The 27,171-nt window shown below is 45.5% G+C and overlaps 1 protein-coding gene across 3 annotated transcripts in view; it reads right to left on the reverse strand.

The window, feature by feature from the left end:
- LOC135516478 (glucosidase 2 subunit beta-like) overlaps positions 1 to 27,171 on the reverse strand; it is a 290,273-nt gene that overhangs the window by 81,112 nt on the left and 181,990 nt on the right. The window lies entirely within an intron of this gene.

Raw genomic sequence — 27,171 nt, forward strand, 5'->3', positions numbered from 1 at the left:
CTTTACTAGTGGTTGATTTGTTTAAATTGGATGAAACAAGGTAGAGTACAACAGAATGTTACCACAGACCTCCAGGACCATCAATAGTGTTACCACAGTCCTCCAGGAGGATCATCAAGTGTTACCACAGTCCTCCAGGAGGATCATCAACAGTGTTACCACAGACCTCCAGGACCATCAACAGTGTTACCACAGTCCTCCAGGAGGATCATCAACAGTGTTACCACAGTCCTCCAGGAGGATCATCAAGTGTTACCACAGTCCTCCAGGAGGATCATCAAGTGTTACCACAGACCTCCAGGACCATCAACAGTGTTACCACAGTCCTCCAGGAGGATCATCAAGTGTTACCACAGTCCTCCAGGAGGATCATCAACAGTGTTACCACAGACCTCCAGGACCATCAACAGTGTTACCACAGTCCTCCAGGAGGATCATCAAGTGTTACCACAGACCTCCAGGAGGATCATCAACAGTGTTACCACAGACCTCCAGGACCATCAAGTGTTACCACAGTCCTCCAGGAGGATCATCAACAGTGTTACCACAGACCTCCAGGACCATCAACAGTGTTATCACATACCTCCAGGACCATCAAGTGTTACCACAGACCTCCAGGACCATCAACAGTGTTACCACAGACCTCCAGGATCATCAACAGTGTTACCACAGTCCACAGTCCTCCAGGAGGATCATCAACTGTGTTACCACAGACCTCCAGGACCATCAACAGTGTTACCACAGTCCTCCAGGAGGATCATCAACAAATGTCATGACCTCCACAACCCTAATGGTGACACGTTGGGTTTATAAACTGCAGCACAATTAGTTGCAAGTTCATTGTATCTGGTGACAGTGCTAGCATGCTGTATTAACAGCAGTTAAAAAAATCACAAATGCAATTAAGTGGGTCTAGCATGAACATAAACAACTTGCTCATCCAGTGCTGTCGCTGATAGCAATAGTCTATTCATGTCCGTAGGCATAGTATTCTACGCCTACCATCAGGCCCAGTGCAGTCAGAATTAACATGTTATTGTGTTTCATATCGTTTTTGAACAACAGCTGCTGAATCTTACACTGTAGCAGCATGGAAAATGTGATCAGTGTTATTGCACAATAGTTGTTTTCTCCTGGGAATGTATAAAGCCCTTATTTTGAGCAAGTTCTGAATGAGGGGATACTAGAATAGACCAATAAAGAGATGTAAAAAAAACTACACCCTGCTGTAAAGAAAGGAATTACACTCCCCCTTCCACTTTCCTGTGTGAGTGTGTCCAGACAGTCCACTCCCTTTTACCTGATCTTTAAAGGGACAATCTGGGATTGGTACATGCATTTTGGACTTTTAAAGTAATTATAGATTGATTTTTTAAGAATATAACTTATATTCCTAATAAGCCATATAAAATCAGAACCCAAAATATAAGCTTGTCTTACTCCACTATTAGTAAACGTTGTACATGTAAACAAACACTGCATAGCCTCAAACTATGCTTTTAAAAAAAATATATATATTTCACCTTTATTTAACCAGGTAGGCTAGTTGAGAACAAGTTCTCATTTGCAACTGCGACCTGGCCAAGATAAAGCTTAGCAGTGTGAACAGACAACACAGAGTTACACATGGAGTAAACAATTAACAAGTCAATAACACAGTACAAAAAAAGGGGAGTCTATATACATTGTGTGCAAAAGGCATGAGGAGGTAGGCGAATAATTACAATTTTGCAGATTAGCACTGGAGTGATAAATGATCAGATGGTCATGTACAGGTAGAGATACTGGTGTGCAAAAGAGCAGAAAAGTAAATAAATAAAAACAGTGTGGGGATGAGGTAGGTGAAAATGGGTGGGCTATTTACCAATAGACTATGTACAGCTGCAGCGATCGGTTAGCTGCTCAGATAGCACATGTTTGAAGTTGGTGAGGGAGATAAAAGTCTCCAACTTCAGGGATTTTTTTAGGGATGATCAGTGAGATACACCTGCTGGAGCGCGTTCCAGTCACAGGCAGCAGAGTACTGGAACGAAAGGCGGCCAAATGAGGTGTTGGCTTTAGGGATGATCATAATACTGTGAGATACACCTGCTGGAGCGCGTGATAGAAGGGAGTTCTGCCCTCATGTCGGATGGGTGTTGCCATCGTGACCAGTGAACTGAGATAAGGCGGAGCTTTACCTAGGATGGACTTGTAGATGACCTGGAGCCAGTGGGTCTGGCTCTGTATAATACTGTAATATGTTCCATGCTCTGTATAATACTGTAGGGCCAGCCGATAATACTAGAGCATACAAGTCGCAGTGGTGGGTGGTATAATCCTGGTGCTTTAGTGACAAAACGGATGGCACTGTGATAAACTGCATCCAGTTTGCTGTGTAGAGTGTTGGAGGCAATTTTGTAGATGACATCGCCAAAACGGAAGTCGAGGATCGGTAGGATAGTCAGTTTTACTAGGGTAAGTTTGGCGGCGTGAGTGAAGGAGGCTTTGTTGCGGAATAGAAAGCCGACTCTTGATTTGATTTTCGATTGGAGATGTTTGATATGAGTCTGGAAGGAGAGTTTACAGTCTAGCCAGACACCTAGGTACTTATAGGTGTCCACATATTCAAGGTCGGAACCATCCAGGGTGGTGATGCTCGTCGGGCATGCGGGTGCAGGCAGCGATCGGTTGAAAAGCATGCATTTGGTTTTACTAGCGTTTAAGAGCAGTTGGAGGCCACGGAAGGAGTGTTGTAGGGCATTGAAGCTCGTTTGGAGGTTAGATAGCACAGTGTCCAAGGACGGGCCGGAAGTATATAGAATGGTGTCGTCTGCGTAGAGGTGGATCAGGGAATCGCCCGCAGCAAGAGCAACATCATTGATATATACAGAGAAAAGAGTCGGCCCGAGAATTGAACCCTGTGGCACCCCCATAGAGACTGCCAGAGGACCGGACAGCATGCCCTCCGATTTGACACACTGAACTCTGTCTGCAAAGTAATTGGTGAACCAGGCAAGGCAGTCATCCGAAAAACCGAGGCTACTGAGTCTGCCGATAAGAATATGGTGATTGACAGAGTCGAAAGCCTTGGCAAGGTCGATGAAGACGGCTGCACAGTACTGTCTTTTATCGCTTAAAGGTTCAATGCAGCTATTTTTTTTTAAATTTATCTCAATATCAAATAGTTTCTGGGTAAAAAATTAAGTACCTTACTGTGATTTTGTTTTCAACTAAAATGGTCAAAAAGAAACAAAAATAGATTCTAAGCAAATAGCAATTTCTCAAGCAATAATTTAGTTAGGACTGTCTGGGAGTGGTCTGAGTGGGGAAGGGAAAACCAACAAAATGATCTGATATCGGCAGAGCGGTTTGGAACTCTCTTTCTTATTGGTCTATTAACAAATGTACCTGGTGATGTCACCAGGCAGGCCAAAACTTCGTCCCACCAAAACGTCTCTAAACAATAAGAGGCCGTTTTCATCATTTTTTTCACAGAATTATTACAACCTCACAGTGTGGAAATACTGTATATATAAAACACAATAAATCACATTGTTAACTGCATGTGGTCTTTTTAAAACTATTACTTTTGATATCATGGATGGTCCTGGCATCCATAGCTCTAGGCATAGATTTTTGAAGAATATAACTTATATATTCCTAAATTCTATGAATTTAAGAGTGGTTACATTTCTCCAGGCCCATATCTCAGCTTTTTACCAAAACAGAGGCAGAGTAAATGCTTTGTTATCGTTTCAATTGCCGCTTTAATTTAATTTGAATTAATTTTAATAATTTAATTACATTTTAATTAATTTGTTCATCCTTTAATGAACAAGTTTTGGAAGACAACTTTGCGCCAATACTGTGCATCCTGTGTGCTTTAACCTAATCATTTAAGAGATATGATGCTAAATGATAATGACAACAAGCAGTGTGATCAACAAAATAGGTTAGACCTGAGCAGTGTCATAGAACAACAGAAACACCAACTGACACCAGCTGACATCCCCCGCAACATTTAAAAAAATATATTCACAGATTTGATATGCCCATAAACGTGATTTCCATGGGCATACTAAGTCAGCACAGAATTTGTGGCACATAAAGTAGGATTTTTGTTTAAAAAAAATAGGTTTATGTCTATGTCAGCACGTGTTGCTAGGTTACACCTGTCATAACACTACTACGCTTCCTGATTTGTCATAATGGCCATTTTCAATGACTTCCAGGGCTGTATTGTTCTGCAATACACTTGATTGTAATTACTGCAGCTCCTGTTGTTATTAAGCTCTTTAAAAGAAGTAAGGGTTCTTACAAAAGAAACAATTGATAGGAGCAGTGGGATGTGAAGCCTGTCTTGAAACAGTAGAGAACACTAGTTCTTAAGGGATCCGAGGTAAGAACACCCTGGAGAGAGAGTAAAGTACATACGTTTGGAGAGAGCGTTAAGCACCATGCTATTTGCTGCACTGTGATGCTTTATAGAGCCTAAAGTAAGGATGGAAAAGATTGCAAATAGTTGGTCCACTAAAATAAGGCACATTCCTCCATATGATCTGGGAGTACCCTGCAGTTAAATGGTTCTGGGGCAAAGATACTAAATTCATTTGGAAGCGCATGAATTTAAATAGTTAATGCTTTGCATCTATTATGTTACTTAACGATGATAGGTCCTCGAATCTCTCAGTGAATCAGAGAAGATTACTGCTGGCAGGCAGCAATGCCTCAAGAGAAGTTGTTGGCTATTAGATGGCAATCAACTAAGATGGCAAACACCCTCCCAAATCGCCAGTGGATACAGTTACTACGAAACGTAATAACATTACAATTATCGACAGCGAGAATGAATGGTGCTCGTCAAGAAACAGATATACTTGACTCTGTCAAGAATAACCTCCGCTAAATCCCAACACATACAATTAAACAATCCATAAAGCCCAAAATATACAATTAAACAATCCATAAAGCACAACATACACAATTAAACAATCCATAAAGCTCAACACATACAATTAAACAGTCCATAAAGCTCAACACACACAATTAAACAATCCATAAAGCCCAACACATACAATTAAACAATCCATAAAGCCCAACACACACAATTAAACAGTCCATAAAGCCCAACACATACAATTAAACAGTCCATAAAGCCCAACACACACAATTAAACAGTCCATAAAGCTCAAGCCCAACACATACAATTAAACAGTCCATAAAGCCCAACACATACAATTAAACAGTCCATAAAGCCCAACACATACAATTAAACAGTCCATAAAGCCCAACACATACAATTAAACAGTCCATAAAGCCCAACACATACAATTAAACAGTCCATAAAGCCCAACACACACAATTAAACAGTCCATAAAGCCCAACACATACAATTAAACAGTCCATAAAGCCCAACACACACAAACACATTAAACAATCCATAAAGCACAACATATACAATTAAACAGTCCATAAAGCCCAACATACACAATTAAACAATCCATAAAGCCACAAAATTAAACAGCACCAGTAAAGCCCAACACAGTCACAAAGACATTATTTTAACAGTCCATAAAGCCTTCAACACAAGGGGTGGTGTGGGGAGTTTTCTCTGGTTGCCTGGAGGTGACTGATAAACAGTCCTAAAGCCCAACACACACACTCGATTTCCGTGTGTCCATAAAGCACAACATGGGATGGGAATTAAACACATGTTGGCTGGGTGGGGTACACAATTAAACAATCCATTGGGGAAGCCCAACATATACAGCACCAGTCAACAGTTTGGTACCAGTGGAATGGGATTATTTTATTATTTTTGGGGGAATTTCTTTGCCTTCAGACATGTTGGCTGGGTGGGGTTGGGGAAGGGGATGGGGGGTTGGGGGTGAGTTGTTGGCTGGGTGCCTGGAGGTGGGAGGTTGGGGGTGGAGACATGTTGGCTGGGTGGGGTTGGGGGACATGGATGGGAGGTTGGGGGTGGAGACATGTTGGCTGTGTGGGGTTGGTGGAATGGGATGTGGAGGTGTGGAGACATGTTGGCTGGGTGGGGTTGGGGGAATTGGATGGTATGGGAGGTTGGGGGTGGAGACATGTTGGCTGGGTGGGGTTGGGGGAATTGGATGGTATGGGGGTGGGGCTGGGGAAGGATGAGAAGTGGGGCTGGGGGAATTGGATGGGATGTTGGGAGGTTGGGGGTGTGAGACATGTTGGATCAGTGGGTTGGGCTGGGGGAATGGGATGGTATGGGAGGTTGGGGGTGGAGACATGTTGGCTGGGTGGGGTTGGGGGAATTGGATGGGAGGTTGGGGGTGGAGACATGTTGGCTGGGTGGGGTTGGGGGAATGGGATGGGAGGTTGGGGGTGGAGACATGTTGGCTGGGTGAGGTTGGGGGAATTGGATGGTATGGGAGGTTGGGAGTGGAGACATGTTAGCTGGGTGGGGTTGGGGGAATTGGATGGGAGGTTGGGGGTGGAGACATGTTGGCTGGGTGGGGTTGGGGAATGGGATGGGAGGTTGGGGGTGGAGACATGTTGGCTGGGTGGGGTTGGGGGATGGTATGGGAGGTTGGTGGTGGAGACATGTTGGCTGGTGGGGTTGGGGGAATTGGATGGTATGGGAGACATGTTGGCTGGGTGGGGTTGGGGGAATTGGATCGTATGGGAGGTTGGTGGTGGAGACATGTTGGCTGGGTGGGGTTGGGGGAATTGGATGGTATGGGAGGTTGGGGGTGGAGACATGTTGGCTGGGTGGGGTTGGGGGAATTGGATGGGAGGTTGGGGGTGGAGACGTTGGCTGGGTGGGGCTGGGGGAATTGGATGGTATGGGAGGTTGGGGGTGGAGACATGTTGGCTGGGTGGGGCTGGGGGAATTGGATGGTATGGGAGGTTGGGGGTGGAGACATGTTGGCTGGGTGGGGTTGGGGGAATTGGATGGGAGGTTGGGGGTGGAGACGTTGGCTGGGTGGGGTTGGGGGAATGGGATGGGAGGTTGGGGGTGGAGACATGTTGGCTGGGTGAGGTTGGGGGAATTGGATGGTATGGGAGGTTGGGAGTGGAGACATGTTAGCTGGGTGGGGTTGGGGGAATTGGATGGGAGGTTGGGAGTGGAGACATGTTGGCTGGGTGGGGTTGGGGGAATTGGATGGGAGGTTGGGGGTGGAGACATGTTGGCTGGGTGGGGTTGGGGGAATGGGAGGTTGGATGGTATGGGAGGTTGGTGGTGGAGACATGTTGGCTGGGTGGGGTTGGGGGAATTGGATGGTATGGGAGGTTGGTGGTGGAGACATGTTGGCTGGGTGGGGTTGGGGGAATTGGATGGTATGGGAGGTTGGTGGTGGAGACATGTTGGCTGGGTGGGGTTGGGGGAATTGGATGGTATGGGAGGTTGGGGTGGAGACATGTTGGCTGGGTGGGGTTGGGGGGGAGGTTGGGGTGGAGACATGTTGGATGGGATGGGAGGTTGGGGGTGGAGACATGTTGGCTGGGTGGGGTTGGGGAAACTGGATGGGAGGTTGGGGTGGAGACATGTTGGCTGGGTGGGGTTGGGGGAATTGGATGGTATGGGAGGTTGGGGGTGGAGACATGTTAGCTGGGTGGGGTTGGGGGATGAGATGGGAGGTTGGGGGTGTAGACATGTTGGCTGGGTGGAGTTGGGGGAATTGGATGGGAGGTTGGGGGTGTAGACATGTTGGATGGGTGTGGTTGGCTGGGTGGGGTTGGGGGAATGAGATGGGAGGTTGGGGGTGTAGACATGTTGGATGGGTGTGGTTGGCTGGGTGGGGTTGGGGGAATGAGATGGGAGGTTGGGGGTGTAGACATGTTGGATGGGTGTGGTTGGCTGGGTGGGGTTGGTTGGGGGTTGGGGGTGTAATGTTGGATGGGAGGTTGGGGGTGTAGACATGTTGGATGGGTGTGGTTGGCTGGGTGGGGTTGGGGGAATGAGATGGGAGGTTGGGGGTGTAGACATGTTGGATGGGTGTGGTTGGCTGGGTGGTTGGTTGGGGGAATGAGATGGGAGGTTGGGGGTGTAGACATGTTGGATGGGTGTGGTTGGCTGGGTGGGGTTGGGGAATGAGATGGGAGGTTGGGGGTGGAGACATATTGGATGGGTGTGGTTGGCTGGGTGGTTGGGGTTGGGGAATGGATGGGAGGTTGAGGGTGTAGATATGTTGGATGGGTGTGGTTGGCTGGGCGGGGTTGCGGGAATGAGATGGGAGGTTGGGGGTGGAGACATATTGGATGGGTGTGGTTGGCTGGGTGGTTGGGGTTGGGGAATTGATGGGAGGTTGGGGGTGTAGACATGTTGGATGGGTGTGGTTGGCTGGGTGGTTGGTTGGGGGAATTGGAATTTCTTTTTTTGCTTACAGTATATTTAATTCATTATCACTTAAATTCTGAATGTATTTCTTCCTGTTATTTTTATTTTGAGTGGCAGCATATGGTCACATGTTTTATAAACGTATACATTCAAATAGATAATGAACATGTAAGAACAGAAAAGGCCAATGACTGCACAGTCTTGAAGAGATTTACTCTTCATTCTTGTACAACTTACCCTATGGAGAACTTTTCACTTCACCCACCACTAGTTTGATGATATACATATGAATATATGCAAATGTTTATATAATATACTGTGGCAGACCAGAGGGTTTGATCTAAACGTTTATACAGACCAGACGGTGTGATACCTCAACTTCAAGGGTTTTTATTTCTGACAATAAAGGAAAAGAAAAGTAACCGGTCTCCTACAGGAAACCTCTTCTGGGTTACTTTCTTCAGGGCTCCGGGGAATCCTGTGTTCTCTAGGGTAGAACACTGAGCCTCTCAGTTCATGCAGACCGTGAGGAAGTCTATCCGGTAGCAACCTCTCACTACCTCCAACCCCCCTGTGCTGCCCTTCAGGCAGCCTTATGGGCCCTGTACGGCTGGTGAGCAATCAGCCCCAATTAGTCCTGGCCGGAGGACCCGTCGAGACCTGGCACGTCCAGCAGAGGGAGCCACCGCCGCGTGAGGGGCAATTGGAGGTCCTCACTGCTCGGTACCACCACAGGTCCCGTCGATGTCCCAGGTCTTGACCACAACACAACCAAGGCTGTCCTCACGTGCCGCCTCTTCAATAGGTCAATGTGGTAAATCTGTTGGGATTTCCGTCTCCCCGACTGCCGTACATGGTAATTTACGGGTACCAGCTTCTCTGTCACCTCGTATGGCCCTTGCCATGTTGCCAGGGGGATTAAAAATAACACCTTGTCACCCACCTGGAACTCTCGGGGTTGGGTCACCCGATTGTAGACCTTGGCTTGGGCGCGCTTGGCCTTCACCTTATGCTGGCTTACCACTGGCCATATGGATGTCATCCGCTCCCTCATCGTCTCTACGTGTTCCACCACGCTGCGTAAGGGGGTTGGGTGGGCTTCCCATACCTCCAGTGGCGAGGGCCAGTAGGCTACGTGGTCTCCTCCCTTAGAGGAGTTCAAAAGGGGAAAACCCAGTGGAGGCTTGGGGCACTTCTTGGGATCGAAAACATTAGGTGGGGTAGTAGATAGTCCCAGTTCTTCACATCCCGCTCGATGACCTTCCGCAGCATTTGTTTGAGCGTCTTATTGAACCGTTCGACAAGCCCATCCGTCTGCAGGTGAAAGACAGAGGTCCGGATCTGCTTTATCTGTAGGAGAGCACACAAATCTTCATCAGCCGGGACATGAACTCGGTACCTTGGTCGGTCAGGATCTCATTTGGGATGCCCACCCAGCTGTAGAGGTGGAACAGCTCGCGGGCGATTCCCTTGGAGATTGCCGCCCGTAGGGGAATGGCCTTGGGATATTGGGTGGCATAATCTACTTTTACCAGGATGTATCGGCGTCCTCGGGCTCTTGGGCTGTTTTTACCAGAGGACCCACTATGCCCAAGGCAATGCATTCAAACGGCACTCCGATGATCAGTAGGGGGACCAGCGGGTGTGCTTTTGGGGTGGTGATTTGGCACCTCTGGGCAGCTGCGGCAATAGTCTTCCAGGTCCCGCCTCATCCCAGGCCAGTGGCTGAAGAACGATTCTGACGTACCGTACCGGGGGCAGCAACAGCACCTCTCGACGTTACCCCTGATTATGCGTCACCTGATACATGAGGTTATTTTTGATTTGGAAATGGGGCTATCACCAGTCACTCACCCCCGGAAGAAGCTGGCCATCCACCGCTATCAATTGGTCCGCGATGGCTTTCAAGTTCGGATCCTCCCATTGTGTGGTCCCGAACTGTCCCTGCTGGTGTGTCAGCAGGAGGGGAACATGGGCTCCTCCTCTGCTGGTTCACCAGGTGAGGTTGGTTCCGGAGCCCCCTCGGACCCCGACTCCGGGTCCATAGTCACAGGGTTGGCAACCGTCCACTTCCAGGCCGCGTACGCGACGATCCGTCCCCACTCTCGTCGGTCTCCAGGCTTGGTCAACTATCCCCCGGCTGTCTCTCATTGAGACATGGATTGTGATGTGTGCCATTCAGAGGGCGAATGGGAAAGACAAAAGATTGAAGTGCCTTTGAATGGGGTATGGTAGTAGATGCAGGGCACACTGGTTTGAGTGTGTCAAGAACTGCAATGCTGCTGGGTTTCTCACGCTCAACAGTTTCCCATGTGTATCAAGAATGGTCCACCACCCAAAGGACATCCAGCCAACTTGACATAACGGTGGGAAGCATTGGAGTCAACATGGACCAGCATTCCTGTCGAATGCTTTCGACACCTTGTAGAGTCCATGCCCCAATGAATTGAGGCTGTTCGGAGGGCAAAAGGGGGTGCAACTCAATATTAGTAACGGTAACATTAAGCTCTTTAAAAATACATCTTGGGTTAGAGTTAGACCCAAATGCCTTGTATTTCCAACCAGGGAAGGTTAGGGTTAGACCCAAATGCCTTGTATTTCCAACCAGGGAAGGTTAGGGTTAGACCCAAATGCCTTGTATTTCCAACCAGGGAAGGTTAGGGTTAGACCCACATCCCTTTTATTTCCAACCAGGGAAGGTTAGGGTTAGAACCACATCCCTTTTATTTCCAACCAGGGAAGGTTAGGGTTAGACCCACATCCCTTTTATTTCCAACCAGGGAAGGTTAGGGTTAGAACCACATCCCTTTTATTTCCAAACAGAGAATGTTAGGGTTTGAACCAAATGCCTTGTATTTCCAACCAGAGAAGGTTAGGGTTAGAACCAAATGCCTTGTATTTCCAACCAGGGAAGGTTAGGGTTAGAACCAAATGCCTTGTATTTCCTACCAGAGAGGGTTAGGGTTAGAACCAAATGCCTTGTATTTCCAACCAGAGAAGGTTAGGGTTAGAACCAAATGCCTTGTATTTCCAACCAGGGAAGGTTAGGGTTAGAACCAAATGCCTTGTATTTCCTACCAGAGAGGGTTAGGGTTAGAACCAAATGCCTTGTATTTCCTACCAGAGAGGGTTAGGGTTAGAACCAAATGCCTTGTATTTCCTACCAGAGAGGGTTAGGGTTAGAACCAAATGCCTTGTATAACCTACCAGAGAGGTTAGGTTAGGCCTTGTTAGAAGGGTTAGGGTTAGAACCAAATGCCTTGTATTTCCTACCAGAGAGGGTTAGGGTTAGAACCAAATGCCTTGTATTTCCTACCAGAGAGGGTTAGGGTTAGAACCAAATGCCTTGTATAACCTACCAGAGAGGGTTAGGGTTAGAACCAAATGCCTTGTATTTCCTACCAGAGAGGGTTAGGGTTAGAACCAAATGCCTTGTATTTCCTACCAGAGAGGGTTAGGGTTAGAACCAAATGCCTTGTATTTCCTACCAGAGAGGGTTAGGGTTAGAACCAAATGCCTTGTATTTCCTACCAGAGAGGGTTAGGGTTAGAACCAAATGCCTTGTATTTCCTACCAGAGAGGGTTAGGGTTAGAACCAAATGCCTTGTATTTCCTACCAGAGAGGGTTAGGGTTAGAACCAAATGCCTTGTATTTCCTACCAGAGAGGGTTAGGGTTAGAACCAAATGCCTTGTATTTCCTACCAGAGAGGGTTAGGGTTAGAACCAAATGCCTTGTATAACCTACCAGAGAGGGTTAGGGTTAGAACCAAATGCCTTGTATTTCCTACCAGAGAGGGTTAGGGTTAGAACCAAATGCCTTGTATTTCCTACCAGAGAGGGTTAGGGTTAGAACCAAATGCCTTGTATAACCTACCAGAGAGGGTTAGGGTTAGAACCAAATGCCTTGTATAACCTACCAGAGAGGGTTAGGGTTAGAACCAAATGCCTTGTATTTCCTACCAGAGAGGGTTAGGGTTAGAACCAAATGCCTTGTATAACCTACCAGAGAGGGTTAGGGTTAGAATCAAATGCCTTGTATTTCCTACCAGAGAGGGTTAGGGTTAGAACCAAATGCCTTGTATAACCTACCAGAGAGGGTTAGGGTTAGAACCAAATGCCTTGTATAACCTACCAGAGAGGGTTAGGGTTAGAACCAAATGCCTTGTATAACCTACCAGAGAGGGTTAGGGTTAGAACCAAATGCCTTGTATTTCCTACCAGAGAGGGTTAGGGTTAGACCTAACTGCCTGTAACCCCTTCAAGAGAAGGAGACATACTCAAAGTAGGCAATTTTTCAGTTTACCTTCATTTTCCACATGACAGACTCCGAATGCAAGTTTAAATAAAATGGTGTATGGGGATTCCATTCCAGTCTGATGGGAGCTCGCTTTGCTGACAGCTTATCATATTTCAGCCTTGAAATTCTTAATGCAGAAGCCATGAGTGATTCATACGTTTTTTATTTATTTTTTATCTTAATATGCATTGCTTCTCTGAAACAAGATTTGGAGGGTTGCAGTAGGGCCTTTTACCCAGGAAAAAGCTATACTGTGAGAGAGCCCATCTCTCCCTAAAAAAAACAAGCCTCAATTTAGATGCAAAAAAAGGGAAACAAAACAAGCATAAATTCAAGCCAATTTATAGTTGAGAGCCATCACTAAAGGCAATGAGGCAAATTGCTTCTGGCAGATCATTTAAAGTACTACTCTTACTACTGAGTCTCTTTGTCAATATGTTTTGTTGCTAGTTATTTTACTTGTCATAACATAGAAGTGGACAGCAGAGGGGAGATAATCTCGATAAGGGACTAAACATCAAGGGACTGGCAGGAATATTGAAAACAATTTAGATCGTTTTGAGTTATACAGTGAGTTAGAATGAAACAGTGTGTTAGAATGAAACAGTGAGTTAGAATGAAACAGTGAGTTAGAATGAAACAGTGAGTTAGAATGAAACAGTGAGTTAGAATGAAACAGTGAGTTAGAATGAAACAGTGCGTTAGAATGAAACAGTGAGTTAGAATGAAACAGTGAGTTAGTTAATGAAACAAGACAAAGGAGCTGATCAGTGAGACTAGTTAGAATGAAACAGTGCATTAGGAAAATGAAACAAGACAAAGGGGACTACCGGAACGGGCGGCCCCCATTAACATCGACGGGGCTGTAGTGGAGCGGGTCGAGAGTTTCAAGTTCCTTGGTGTCCAAATCAACAACAAACTATCATGGTCCAAACATACCAAGACAATCGTGAAGAGGACACGACAAAACCTTTTCCCCCCTCAGGAGACTGAAAAGATTTGGCATGGGCCCCTAGATCCTCAAAAGGTTCTACAGCTGCACCATCGAGAGCATCCTGACAGGTTGCATCACCGCCTGGTATGGCAACTGCTCAGCATCTGACCGTAAGGCACTACAGAGGGTAGTGAGAACGGCCCAGTACATCACTGGGGCCAAGCATCCTGCCATCCAGGACCTATACAATAGGCGGTGTCAGAGGAAAGCACATACAATTGTCAGAGACTCCAGTCACTCAAGTCATAGACTGTTTTCTCTGCTACCGCAGAGCAACCGGTACCAGAGCGCCAAGTCTAGGACCAAAAGGCTCCTCAACAGCATTCTACTCTCAGCTTCTAGCCAATAGACTCCTGAACAATTCATTAAAATCGCCACCGGACAATTTACATTGACCCCCCCTCTTGTACACTGCTGGTAGTCGCTGTTTGTTTGTTACCTATGCATAGTCACTTCACCCCCACCTACATGTACAGACTACCTCAATTCGCCTGTACCCCTGCACACTGACTCGGTACCGGTGCCCCCTGTATATAGCCTCGTTATTGTTATTCTTATTGTGTCACTTCTTATTTTAGTCTACTTGGTAAATATTTTCTTCTTCTTGAACTGCACTGTTGGTTAAGGGCTTGTAAGTAAGCATTTCACGTTAAGGTAATCTGGTCTTGTACATCTGTCTGGTTAAGGGTTTGTAAGTAAGCATTTCACGGTAAGGTCTACATCTGTTGGTTAAGGGCTTGTAAGTAATCTGCATTTCACGGTAAGGTCTACATCTGTTGGTTAAGGGCTTCTGTAAGTTTGTAAGCATTTCACGGTAAGGTCTACATCTGTTGGTCAAGGGCTTGTAAGTAAGCATTTCACGTTCTACATCTGTTGGTTAAGGGTTTGTAAGTAAGCATTTCACGGTAAGGTCTACATCTGTTGGTCAAGGGCTGTATAAGCATTTCACGGTAAGGTCTACATGTTGGCAATGTGACAAATAAAGTTGGTTTTGAAATAAACAATCCTAAGTAAGCCTATGTACTTTGAGCTCGTATCTTTTCAACTACTATCAACTGTATAATAAAATCTCAATTTACCCGCCCCATAACTAAATTTATCCACTATCATACATTATGGATACCTCTGGGGATTCAAATAAAAACAGACTTCACTTTTAATAGAAATGACAGCAACACACATATCCAACAAAGTCTCTAGAAACTATGGTGCCAAGAATAGTTTTCCACAATCTGTCTTCGAATGACTAAAAATTACATTAACACCAAGATGTGTATATAATTGTCATTAAAAGGAAACTTCAACGCTAGACAGTATTTGGGGTATTTTTCCAGTCTCCCTACATAGTGATGAGAGGTGTTCCAGTCTCCCTACATAGTGATGAGAGGTGTTCCAGTCTCCCTACATAATGATGAGAGGTGTTCCAGTCTCCCTACATAATGATGAGAGGTGTTCCAGTCTCCCTACATAATGATGAGAGGTGTTCCAGTCTCCCTACATAGTGATGAGAGGTGTTCCAGTCTCCCTACATAATGATGAGAGGTGTTCCAGTCTCCCTACATAATGATGAGTCTCCCTACATAATGATGAGAGTTCCAGTCTCCCTACATAACTATGAGAGGTGTTCCAGTCTCCCTACATAATGATGAGAGGTGTTCCAGTTCCCTACATAATCTCCCTACATAATGATGAGAGGTGTTCCAGTCTCCCTACATAATGATGAGAGGTGTTCCAGTCTCCCTACATAATGATGAGAGTGTTCCATTCTCCCTACATAATGATGATGATTCAGTCTCCCTACATAATGATGAGAGGTGTTCCAGTCTCCCTACATAATAATGATGAGAGGTGTTCCAGTCCAGTCCCCTACATAATGATGAGAGGTGTTCCAGTTCCCTACATAATGATCTGTTTCCAGTCTCCTACATAATGATGAGAGGTGTTCCAGTCTCCCTACATAATGATGAGAGGTGTTCCAGTCTCCCTACATAATGATGAGAGGTGTTCCAGTCTCCCTACATAATGATGAGAGGTGTTCCAGTCTCCCTACATAATGATGAGAGGTGTTCCAGTCTCCCTACATAATGATGAGAGGTGTTCCAGTCTCCCTACATAATGATGAGAGGTGTTCCAGTCTCCCTACATAATGATGATGTTCCAGTCTCCCTACATAATGATGAGTGTTTCCAGTCTCCCTACATAATGATGAGTGAGTCTCCCTACATAATGATGAGAGGTGTTCCAGTCTCCCTACATAGTGATGAGAGGTGTTCCTGTCTCCCTACATAATGATGAGAGGTGTTCCAGTCTCCCTACATAGTGATGAGAGGTGTTCCAGTCTCCCTACATAATGATGAGAGGTGTTTGAGTCTCCCTACATAATGATGAGAGGTGTTCCAGTCTCCCTACATAATGATGAGAGGTGTTCCAGTCTCCCTACATAATGATGTTCCAGTCTCCCTACATAATGTGAGAGGTTTCCAGTCTCCCTACATAATGAGAGGTGTTCCAGTCTCCCTACATAATGATGAGAGGTGTTCCAGTCTCCCTACATAGTGATGAGAGGTGTTCCAGTCTCCCTACATAATGATGAGAGGTGTTCCAGTCTCCCTACATAGTGATGAGAGGTGTTCCAGTCTCCCTACATAATGATGAGTCTCCCTACATAATGGTGTTCCACATAATGATGAGAGGTGTTCCAGTCTCCTACATAATGATGAGAGGTGTTCCATAATGATGAGAGGTCCCTACATAGTGATGAGAGGTGTTCCAGTCTCACTACATAATGATGAGAGGTGTTCCAGTCTCCCTACATAATGATGAGAGGTGTTCCATAATGATGAGAGGTGTTCTCTCCCTACATAATGATGAGAGGTGTTCCAGTCTCCCTACATAATGATAGTGAGTCTCCCTACATAATGAGAGGTGTTCCAGTCTCCCTACATAACTATGAGAGGTGTTCCAGTCTCCCTACATAATGATGAGAGGTGTTCCAGTCTCCCTACATAATGATGAGAGGTGTTCCAGTCTCCCTACATAGTGATGAGAGGTGTTCCAGTCTCCCTACATAATGATGAGAGGTGTTTGAGTCTCCCTACATAATGATGAGAGGTGTTCCAGTCTCCCTACATAATGATGAGAGGTGTTCCAGTCTCCTACATAATGATGAGAGGTGTTCAGTCTCCCTACATAATGATGAGAGGTGTTCCAGTCTCCCTACATAATGATGAGAGGTGTTTGAGTCTCCCTACATAATGATGAGAGGTGTTCCAGTCTCCCTACATAATGATGAGAGGTGTTTGAGTCTCCCTACATGAGAGCGACAAGAGGTGTTCCAGACACAATTAGCAGTATTGTTTTGCATCGGGAGAGTTGGTTGATTGGTCATTGGTTGATTGGGCCTGCTGTCTGATCAAAAAAAATATGTTTGTCATGTTTTGTAACAATTGTTGTGGTCTTTTTGTTTCGCCCGATTGCACGATCACGCTCGCGGCGAGTAGATATTGTTGTCCTTGTTCAATAGAGTCATTGGACTTGCCTCAACAATGTTCCTATCTGCCAAGCACATTGCAGGATATCTAGGTTGACTCATTTTTCCTGGTTTTGTAAAGACTAAAGCCTGATGGGAGCCCTACTATCTTGTTCAAACCCTTGAAGGCAGGTTTTTTTTTCCAAAAACGGGGGAGGTACTAGTTTACAGGTTCATGTAAGCTATTTTACCATCGACTTGTCTATCCGAGACGCCTAAATAATTACAACGGTTGTTTCTTTTAATTCCTCTTTCCAAGAAGAGGTGGACGACAGCATTTATTTTTACGTTTCCATAGGAACATACAGTCCTATTTATTTGAGCTGGAATACACCAAAGAAGAGTTGAGGCAGCAAGAAAAATAACTGCGAGGACAGCAAGCAGCGGCAGCAGCCTAGACCAGCTGGACCAGGACTCAGGAGGACAAATAACAAACAAGTATTTTGCTGTCGGTAGCTAGCAATATAAGCACACTTTTTTCTTTTTTTTTTACACGAGGCAGTGTTGTTCAGTACAGTACAATTTGGTGATTGAATAGTACCATTACAAGGCAAGCTAGCCATGTTTATCTAGCTAGCGGTGTACTTGTTACACCTAACATGTACTGTAGTCTAACGTTATAGCTAGCTAACTAACTGCCTCTCAATAGGAACAAAACCGGATATATTTTTGATGATAATGGCAGAGAGTAAAGGAATGACTTTGTCTTGATGACTCATATTAGTCTTGGAGTAGCTATACCTGTGTGTTGTAGCTAACTAGCTAGCTAACATGTGTTTGTGAGATGACTCATATTAGTCTTGGAGTAGCTATACCTGTGTGTTGTATCTAACTAGCTAGCAAACATGTGTTTGTGAGATGACTCATATTAGTCTTGGAGTAGCTATACCTATGTGTTGTATCTAACTAGTTAGCTAACATGTGTTTGTGAGATGACTCATATTAGTCTTGGAGTAGCTATACCTGTGTGTTGTATCTAACTAGCTAGCTAACATGTGTTTGTGAGATGACTCATATTAGTCTTGGAGTAGCTATACCTGTGTGTTGTATCTAACTAGCTAGCTAACATGTGTTTGTGAGATGACTCATATTAGTCTTGGAGTAGCTATACCTGTGTGTTGTATCTAACTAGCTAGCTAACATGTGTTTGTGAGATGACTCATATTAGTCTTGGAGTAGCTATACCTGTGTGTTGTAGCTAACTAGCTAGCTAACATGTGTTTGTGAGATGACTCATATTAGTCTTGGAGTAGCTATACCTGTGTGTTGTAGCTAACTAGCGAGCTAACATATGTTTGTGAGATGACTCATATTAGTCTTGGAGTAGCTATACCTGTGTGTTGTATCTAACTAGCTAGCTAACATGTGTTTGTGAGATGACTCATATTAGTCTTGGAGTAGCTATACCTGTGTGTTGTATCTAACTAGCTAGCTAACATGTGTTTGTGAGATGACTCATATTAGTCTTGGAGTAGCTATACTTGTGTGTTGTAGCTAACTAGCTAGCAAACATGTGTTTGTGAGATGACTCATATTAGTCTTGGAGTAGCTATACCTGTGTGTTGTAGCTAACTAGCTAGCTAACATGTGTTTGTGGGTTGTCTCATATTCTAGTCTCATGCTGCTACATAATGGTAGTCTCCCTACATAACTACAGTACACATGAGATGACCACATAGTGATGATGTAATAGATGAGAGGTGTTCATTTTGGTCTTTCTCTAATGATGAGTGTTCACACACAAAATGAGAGGTGTTCCGTCTTGGATACAAATGATGAGTGTGATGACTTTAACATAGAGGAGATGTGAAAGGTCCCATAACAACTCTTGTATCAAAGTGACTCTGAACACCTCACTGCACCACCCAAACACATCATATACAAGTATTCCCTTTGTAGAAATGTAGTATTTATTAGAAGCGTTAGTAGCATATATTTCTTCTACTTCATTGTGATATTTTTTCATTGTTATATTTTTCTCTACTACATATGTGTTTGTGATGATGACTCACATATTAGTCTTGGAGTATATATCACAATATAATGATGTGTATCACATAATGATAGCTGTTCCAACTAGCTAGTGATGAGATATAACATAATGTGAGAGGTTTTCCAGTCTCCCTACATAGTGATGATGACTCATATTAGTGTTCTTGATGAGGTAGTCTATACATAATGTTGTTCCAGCTAACTATACGATGCTAATAATGATGAGAGGTATTCCATCTTACATATATGAGATGAAAAATATGATAGTCTTGAAGAGAAAAAATATATGCTACTCCTTCTACATAATGATGTGTTCTACATTTCCCTACATAATATAGCTATATATACACTAAATAATGGGATGTTGTGATGGGATATACAGTGGGGTAAAAAAGTATTTACTGTGTTGTTCTCCAACTTAAAAAGATGAGAGGTTTTTCATCATAGTCTCTTCAACTATGACAGACAAATGAGAGAAAAAAATCTAAACACATGCTAGGATTTTTAATGAATGTATTTGCAAATTATGGTGGAAAATAAGTGTTTGGTCAATAATGAATGTTCCAGTCTCCCTAATAGTTTGTTATATACCCTTTTAATGACAGAGGTCAAACATTTCCCTCTGTAAGTCTTCACAAGGTTTTCACACACTGAAACCGCTCCATGGATACAAAGCAGTGATGTTTTGGGGCTGTTGCTGGGCAACACGGACTTCCAACTCTCTCCAAAGATTTTCTATGGATGTGACACAATTAGACTGGCTAGGTCCCATAACAACTCTTGTAGTGTTTGGGATCATTGTCATGCTGAAAGACACAGCCACTTTTCATCTTCAATGCCCTTGCTGATGGAAGGAGGTTTTCACTCAAAATCTCACAATACATGGCCCCATTCATTCTTTCCTTGACACGGATCAGTCGTCCTGGTCCCTTTACAGAAAAACAGCCAACTGTTTCCACCCCCATGCTTCACAGTAGGTATGGTGTTCTTTGGATGCAACACAGCATTCTTTGTCCTCCAAACACGACGAGTTGAGTTTTTACAAAAAAGTTATATTTTGGTTTCATCTGACCATATGACATTATCCCAATCTTCTTCTGGATCATCCAAATGCTCTCTAGCAAACTTCAGACGGGCCTGGACATGTACTGGCTTAAGCAGGTGGGAACTGCAGGATTTGAGTCCCTGGCGGCGTAGTGTGTTACTGATGGTAGGCTTTGTTACTTTGGTCCCAGCTCTCTGCAGGTCATTCACTAGGTCCCCCCGTGTGGATTTTTGCTCACCGTTCTTGTGATCATTTTGACCCCACGGGGTGAGATCTTGCGTGGAGCCCCAGATCGAGGGAGATTATCAGTGGTCTTGTATGTCTTCCATTTCCTAATAATTGCTCCCACAGTTGATTTCTTCAAACCAAGGGTTGTTTCTGGACAGGGGATGGGGATAGGGGTTGTTTCTGGACAGGGGATGGGGGATAGGGATAGGGGTTGTTTCTGGACAGGGGATGGGGGATAGGGGTTGTTTCTGGACAGGGGATGGGGATAGGGGTTGTTTCTGGACAGGGGATGGGGGCTAGGGGTTGTTTTGGAGAGCGGATGGGGCTAGGGGTTGTTTCTGAACAGGGGGGGATAGGGGTTGTTTCTGAACAGGGGAATAGGGATTTTGGGTTTTTCTGAACAGGGGATGGGGATACAGGTTGTTTCTGAACAGGGGATGGGGGCTAGGGGTTGTTTCTGGAAAGACACAGGGATGGGGGCTAAAATCTCACAATACATGGTTGTTTCTGGACAGGGGATGGGTAGGTATGGTTTCTTTGGATGCAACACAGCATTGTTTCTGGACAGGGGATGGGGGCTCCAAATGGGTTGTTTCTGACAGGGGATGGGGGCTAGGGGTTGTTTCTGAACAGGGATGGGGCTAGGGTTGTTTCTGGACAGGGGATGGGGGCTTTGTTTCTGGACAGGGGATGGGGGCTAGGGGTTGTTTCTGGACAGGGGATGGGGGCTAGGGGTTGTTTCTGGACAGGGATGGGGGCTAGGGTTTCTGGACAGGCGATGGGGATAGGGGTTGTTTCTGGACAGGGATGGGGGCTAGGGGTTGTTTCTGGACAGGGGGGGGGGGATGGACAGGAGGGGCTAGGGGTGTTTCTGGACCCAGGGGGGATGGGGGCTAGGGGTTGTTTCTGGACAGGGATTGGGGCTTTCTTTCTGAACAGGGGATGGGGGCTAGGGGTTGTTTCTGGACAGGGGATGGGGGCTTCTGGAGGGGATGGGGCTAGTTGTTTCTGTTGGGGATCTTGTTTCTGAACAGGGGATGGGGCTACAGGGGTTGTTGGGGATAGGGCTAGGGGTTGTTTCTGGACAGGGGATGGGGGATAGGGGTTGTTTCTGGACAGGGGATGGGGGATGGGGTTGTTTCTGGACAGGGGTGGGGGCTAGGGGTTGTTTCTGGACAGGGGATGGGGGCTAGGGTTGTTTTTGGAGGGGGATGGGGGCTAGGGGTTGTTTCTGGACAGGGGGGGGATGGGGGCTAGGGTTGTTTCTGGACAGGGATGGGGGCTAGGGTTGTTTCTGGAGAGGGATGGGGGCTAGGGGTTGTTTCTGGACAGGGGATGGGGGCTAGGGGTTGTTTCTGGACAGGGGATGGGGGGATGGGGGATAGGGGTTGTTTCTGGACAGGGGATGGGGGCTAGGGGTTGTTTCTGGACAGGGGATGGGGGCTAGGGGTTGTTTCTGGACAGGGGATGGGGGCTAGGGGTTGTTTCTGGACAGGGGATGGGGGCTAGGGGTTGTTTCTGGACAGGGATGGGGGATGGGGTTGTTTCTGGACAGGGGATGGGGGCTAGGGGTTGTTTCTGGACAGGGGATGGGGGCTACAAGGGGTTGTTTCTGGACAGGGGGGGATGGGGGCTAGGGGTTGTTTCTGGATGGGGGATAGGGGTTGTTTCTGGACAGGGGATGGGGATGGGGGGTTGTTTCTAGGGGTTGTTTTTTTCTGGACGGGGATGGGGGCTAGGGGTTGTTTTTGGACGGGGGATGGGGGCTAGGGGTTGTTTCTGGACAGGGGATGGGGGGTAGGGGTTGTTTCTGAACAGGGGATGGGGGATATTCCTGGACAAGGGATGGGGGATAGGGGTTGTTTCTGGACAGGGATGGGGGATAGGGGTTGTTTCTGAACAGGGGATGGGGGATATTTCTGGACTAGGGATGGGGGGTAGGGGTTGTTTCTGAACAGGGGATGGGGGCTAGGGGTTGTTTCTGGACAGGGGATGGGGGATAGGGGTTGTTTCTGGACAAGGGATGGGGGATAGGGGTTGTTTCGGGACAGGGGATGTTTCTGGACGGGGGCCCACCCTATTATTTTCACCAGTCAAGGGGATCAGTGGTCATGGAGAAGAAGAAGAGGAAAGGAAATCATGTAAGACTACTTGGACGTAGGAAAAGTGTTGCACTGCTGTTTTCCACTGCACTATTTTCCAGGACATTTATGCAGAGGCATAGTCTAACGAGGAGATGACTTTTAATAGCAGTTATTAACCAGAGCAATTCAGATGGTCATTTCACCTTCAGCCCCCTGATTGAAGATGTATTATTCTCTATGACATCAATCCTGCGGTCAACTACTTGATTAGTGGATGTGCCTGAGTGCGTAAGACAATCGACCAAATGTGACCTTTGAAATGAATTAATTTCCGGGGTAACTTATTAACATTAATGATGAAATTCCTGCCACATCTATCACAATTTCAAAAGCAGCCGAGTGAGACAAAGAACTGGCTCCGCAAGGCGTGGATCTGCAGTAACCGACCCAGCTGTTGTCGACAAACTCGTTCATATTATGATGGACTGGGCTTCAGGCCTTCTGGCTTCCTCTCCACACCTCACACTGAACAAAAAATATAAACGCAACATGTAAAGTATTGGTCTCGTGTTTCATGAGCTGAAATAAAAGAGACCAGACATTGTTCCATACGCACAAAAAGCTTATTTCTCTCAAATGTTTTGCACAAATGTGTTTCCATCGCTGTTAGTGAGCATTTCTCCACTGCCGAGATAATCCATCCACCTGACAGGTGTGGCATATCAAGAAGCTGATTAAACAGCGTGATCATTACACAGGTGCACCTTGTGCTGGGGGACAATAAAATGTTTTATTTCAATTGACAGATTTCCTTATATGGACTGTAACTCAGTAAAATCTTTGAAATTGTTGCATCTTGTATTCATATTTTTTTTGTTCAGTATATATCCCTGCTGCATCCAGAGCTGGGTTCAAATACTATTTGAAATCTTTCAAATAGTTAGAGAATTTTCTCTAGCCTGTCTGTAGTGAGTGGGGTTTAGGGAAAATTCTATTGGTTCCATTGTGCCAGGAAATCTCAATCAAGCATAGCAAAAGTATTATTTTAGATAGTATTTGAACCCAGGTCTGCCAGAAATAATACACACATAGGCAGTTGTATCCTCGACATGACACCTGACATCAAGACGCAGAGGCTCACCTCAATTCTGAGCCCTAAAACCGCAATGGAACAAACAATGGCATGAAAGATACTGTTGAGAAAATGGGGAGAAAATGCTCTTGAGATGTATGATGCCTAATATCACAACAGTGTGTATACATTACACCAAGATCCTCTGCATGTGTCGGTCCCTGAGGTTTTACCAACCTCGATGTGTTCTTCCAGAGCTCTAACAGACTGTTTACATCGCCTTGGTAACTCCTGAGGCAGTCGCCACATCAAGCACTCGACGCACGCCAGCTTGAACTGGCTCCATTGCATCTATCTCAAATTGTCCCCTCTAGGCATTGGTTTCGATAGTGTTTCTTTGTCACCCCCCCCCCCTAAAAGAACCCCTAAAATAACCTATTTTATGTTAAACCTATATGTGATATTAAAGACAGGGAAGTGCCAATTGAGTTGTGTTAAACGTTCTCTTTTCACTTCCTTCCTGTCACAAGGCATGACTCATTCAACAAACTACTTTCTAATGCCACTACAGTTGGAAGACTGAGTGAATCCGACCTGACAGTATTGCATAAATCCGAGGCCCTCAATTTAAAGTTGCTTTGAGGAAAACGTCCACAATTCCACTCGCAGTATTAAGACTTGGCAGTAGGTAGCGCCACTTCTGAGAGGTTTATTACGGGGTGTCCTCCTTCACACGTCGCTGAGTTGCGTCAACTGCGGCTGCCGAGACGATGTCTGAGGCATCACAGAGCCACGTACTATAGGTGACAATCTTGACTTAGGTACGTAAAATGTACTTTTTTTTTTGCGTGAAACATTCAGAGATTATTAGAGATGGGTGTTTTGTGAAATTTGCATTCATTTAAATAAATATTTAGCAGAAAGAGAGGTGAAAACATTTCTGTAGGCCTAGTTGTATTGGAAAATAGTTAATGACGATTCACACAGAACTACTTCTCAGATTTGGGTTGTTTGCGGCCTGTGGAGAAATGGATTTATATCAAGGCAATTTGAAGTGCGTCTCTATACTGCATTCAACTACTAATCTCACCATTAATCTGTCTTCTTGAAAGTGTTCGACAACAAAAGGAAATGTTTCCCTTTGAAATCCCAGTATCAATATATTTTCCCTCGACTAATATCACAGAGGGCTAAGAAACTAGAATAGGGGAAATTATTCATATGGACGTACTTTACGAAACGATCAAACAAAGGAGGAGTTGAGACTGAAGATTCTTCAAATCTAGGAGTTGAGACAGAAGATTCTTCAAATCAACGAGGAGGAGTTGAGTTATTATGAACAGTATCTAAAGAGTAAACTGAGCTGAATTGAGTGTCTGTGTGTGAGAGTATGTGTGAGTGGAGTGTGTGTGTGTGACCGTGAGCGAGAAAGAGAGTATGTATGTGTGCATTCGAGAGAAAGCGGGGGGGGAGATAGAGAGAATGTGTGTCTGTGTGGGGTTCTGTGTCTCAATCAGCTTTTGTCATTTCTGTCCCCCATTAGGGTTATCTAATACACTGAGCCACTCGTTCTGCTCCCATCATTGCCTCAGAATGATCCTCCACCAACGCTCTCGCACGAGTACGAAATGAATTCAATGTATTTAAATAACAACTATTAGTTATATTAAAGCTAGGCAGTGTATGGGTTCCCAGAGCTCACTTTTACCGCCCCAGGCATTTCTCTCCAATATTGGCTGCTGTTCAGAACAAGAGAGAGAGCCATTTAAAAAAACAAGGGAGGTGGATGGGCCATTTAAAAAACACGGGAGGTGGATGGGCTATTTAAAAAACACGGGAGGTGGATGGGCCATTTAAAAAACACGGGAGGTGGATGGGCCATTTAAAAAACACGGGAGGTGGATGGGCTATTTAAACACAAGGGAGGTGGAAGGGCCATTTAAACACGAGGGAGGTGGATGGGCCATTTAAACACAAGGGAGCTGGATGGGCCATTTAAACACAAGGGTGCTGGATGGGCCATTTAAACACAAGGGAGGTGGATGGGCCATTTAAAAAACAAGGGAGGTGGATGGGCTATTTAAACACAAGGGTGCTGGATGGGCCATTTAAAAAACACGGGAGGTGGATGGGCCATTTAAACACAAGGGAGCTGGATGGGCCATTTAAACACAAGGGAGCTGGATGGGCCATTTAAACACAAGGGAGCTGGATGGGCCATTTAAACACAAGGGTGCTGGATGGGCCATTTAAACACAAGGGTGCTGGATGGGCCATTTAAACACAAGGGAGGTGGATGAGAGAAGACTTGTACTGATGATCAGGAAGTGGGAGAGACGGAGAGATTCTTTCCATTATCGGAAAGGATTCGGAGCGACGCTGTGGCTCCACGGGGGAGTGAGACGAGAGGGGCCCTGGGTTTATGTGTCTATCAATGCCACGTCTTCTCAGGATCATGGTTAAAGGCACATGGCAAAGGGGAAAGGAAAGGGGAGACTGGTACGTCGCCTTGGGTGTTTGACGGGTCGCCAAGGACCCTGAGCTAGTAGAGACTATGTTCTCTGGTGTCTAAAAGGGGGGGGGGGTGATGCTCTAGGCCCAGGAAAGAGCGGATACGGGGGTGTAGAGTGTGTGATTGAGAGAAGTAGGCCAACTGAACACACAACTTCTGTCTGGTGCTGTGGAACTGAGTTAAGACAATTCAAGTGGGGTGTGGAGATGTACGTGAAGAAAACACGGACAGAGAGATAGGGAGGTCGAGTGGGGCTGCAAAAACTAACAAACAAACAAAGCTATTTGTTGTGTATCTAGGCCATGATGAATCCAGTAAACATGTATTACGTGTAGAATATCAAAAGAAGAGAAGTTGCAGTAGCCAAGTCTGAAACATTATTTTCTAGTATTTTAGAATATCATTATTTTCACGGTAAATGCAGCAAAAGTGTGGACTTGGTAGTGTGAGAGAGAAAGTGTGCACTTGGTAGTGTGAGAGAGAAAGTGTGCACTTGGTAGTGTGAGAGAGAAAGTGTGCACTTGGTAGTGTGAGAGGGATAGTGTGCACTTGGTAGTGTGAGAGAGAAAGTGTGCACTTGGTAGTGTGAGAGAGAAAGTGTGCACTTGGTAGTGTGAGAGAGAAAGTGTGCACTTGGTAGAGTGAGAGAGAAAGTGTGCAAAGTGTGCACTTGGTAGTGTGAGAGAGAAAGTGTGCACTTGGTAGTGTGAGAGGGATAGTGTGCACTTGGTATTGTGAGAGAGAAAGTGTGAGAGAAAGTGTGCACTTGGTAGTGTGAGAGGGAAAGTGTGCACTTGGTAGTGTGAGAGGGATAGTGTGCACTTGGTAGTGTGAGAGAGAAAGTGTGCACTTGGTAGTGTGAGAGAGAAAGTGTGCACTTGGTAGTGTGAGAGAGAAAGTGTGCACTTGGTAGTGTGAGAGGGATAGTGTGCACTTGGTAGTGTGAGAGGAGAGAGAAAGTGTGCACTTGGTAGTGTGAGAGAGAATAGTGGTAACTTGGTAGTGTGAGACTGTGCACTTGGTAGTGTGAGAGAGAAAGTGTGCCTTGGTAGTGTGGGACGGATATTTGGTAGTGTGAGAGAGATCTCAGATCATTTTTATTTTAATCTTTTAAA

Source organism: Oncorhynchus masou, chromosome 27, assembly GCF_036934945.1.
Source record: "Oncorhynchus masou masou isolate Uvic2021 chromosome 27, UVic_Omas_1.1, whole genome shotgun sequence".
Lineage (NCBI taxonomy): Eukaryota > Metazoa > Chordata > Actinopteri > Salmoniformes > Salmonidae > Oncorhynchus > Oncorhynchus masou.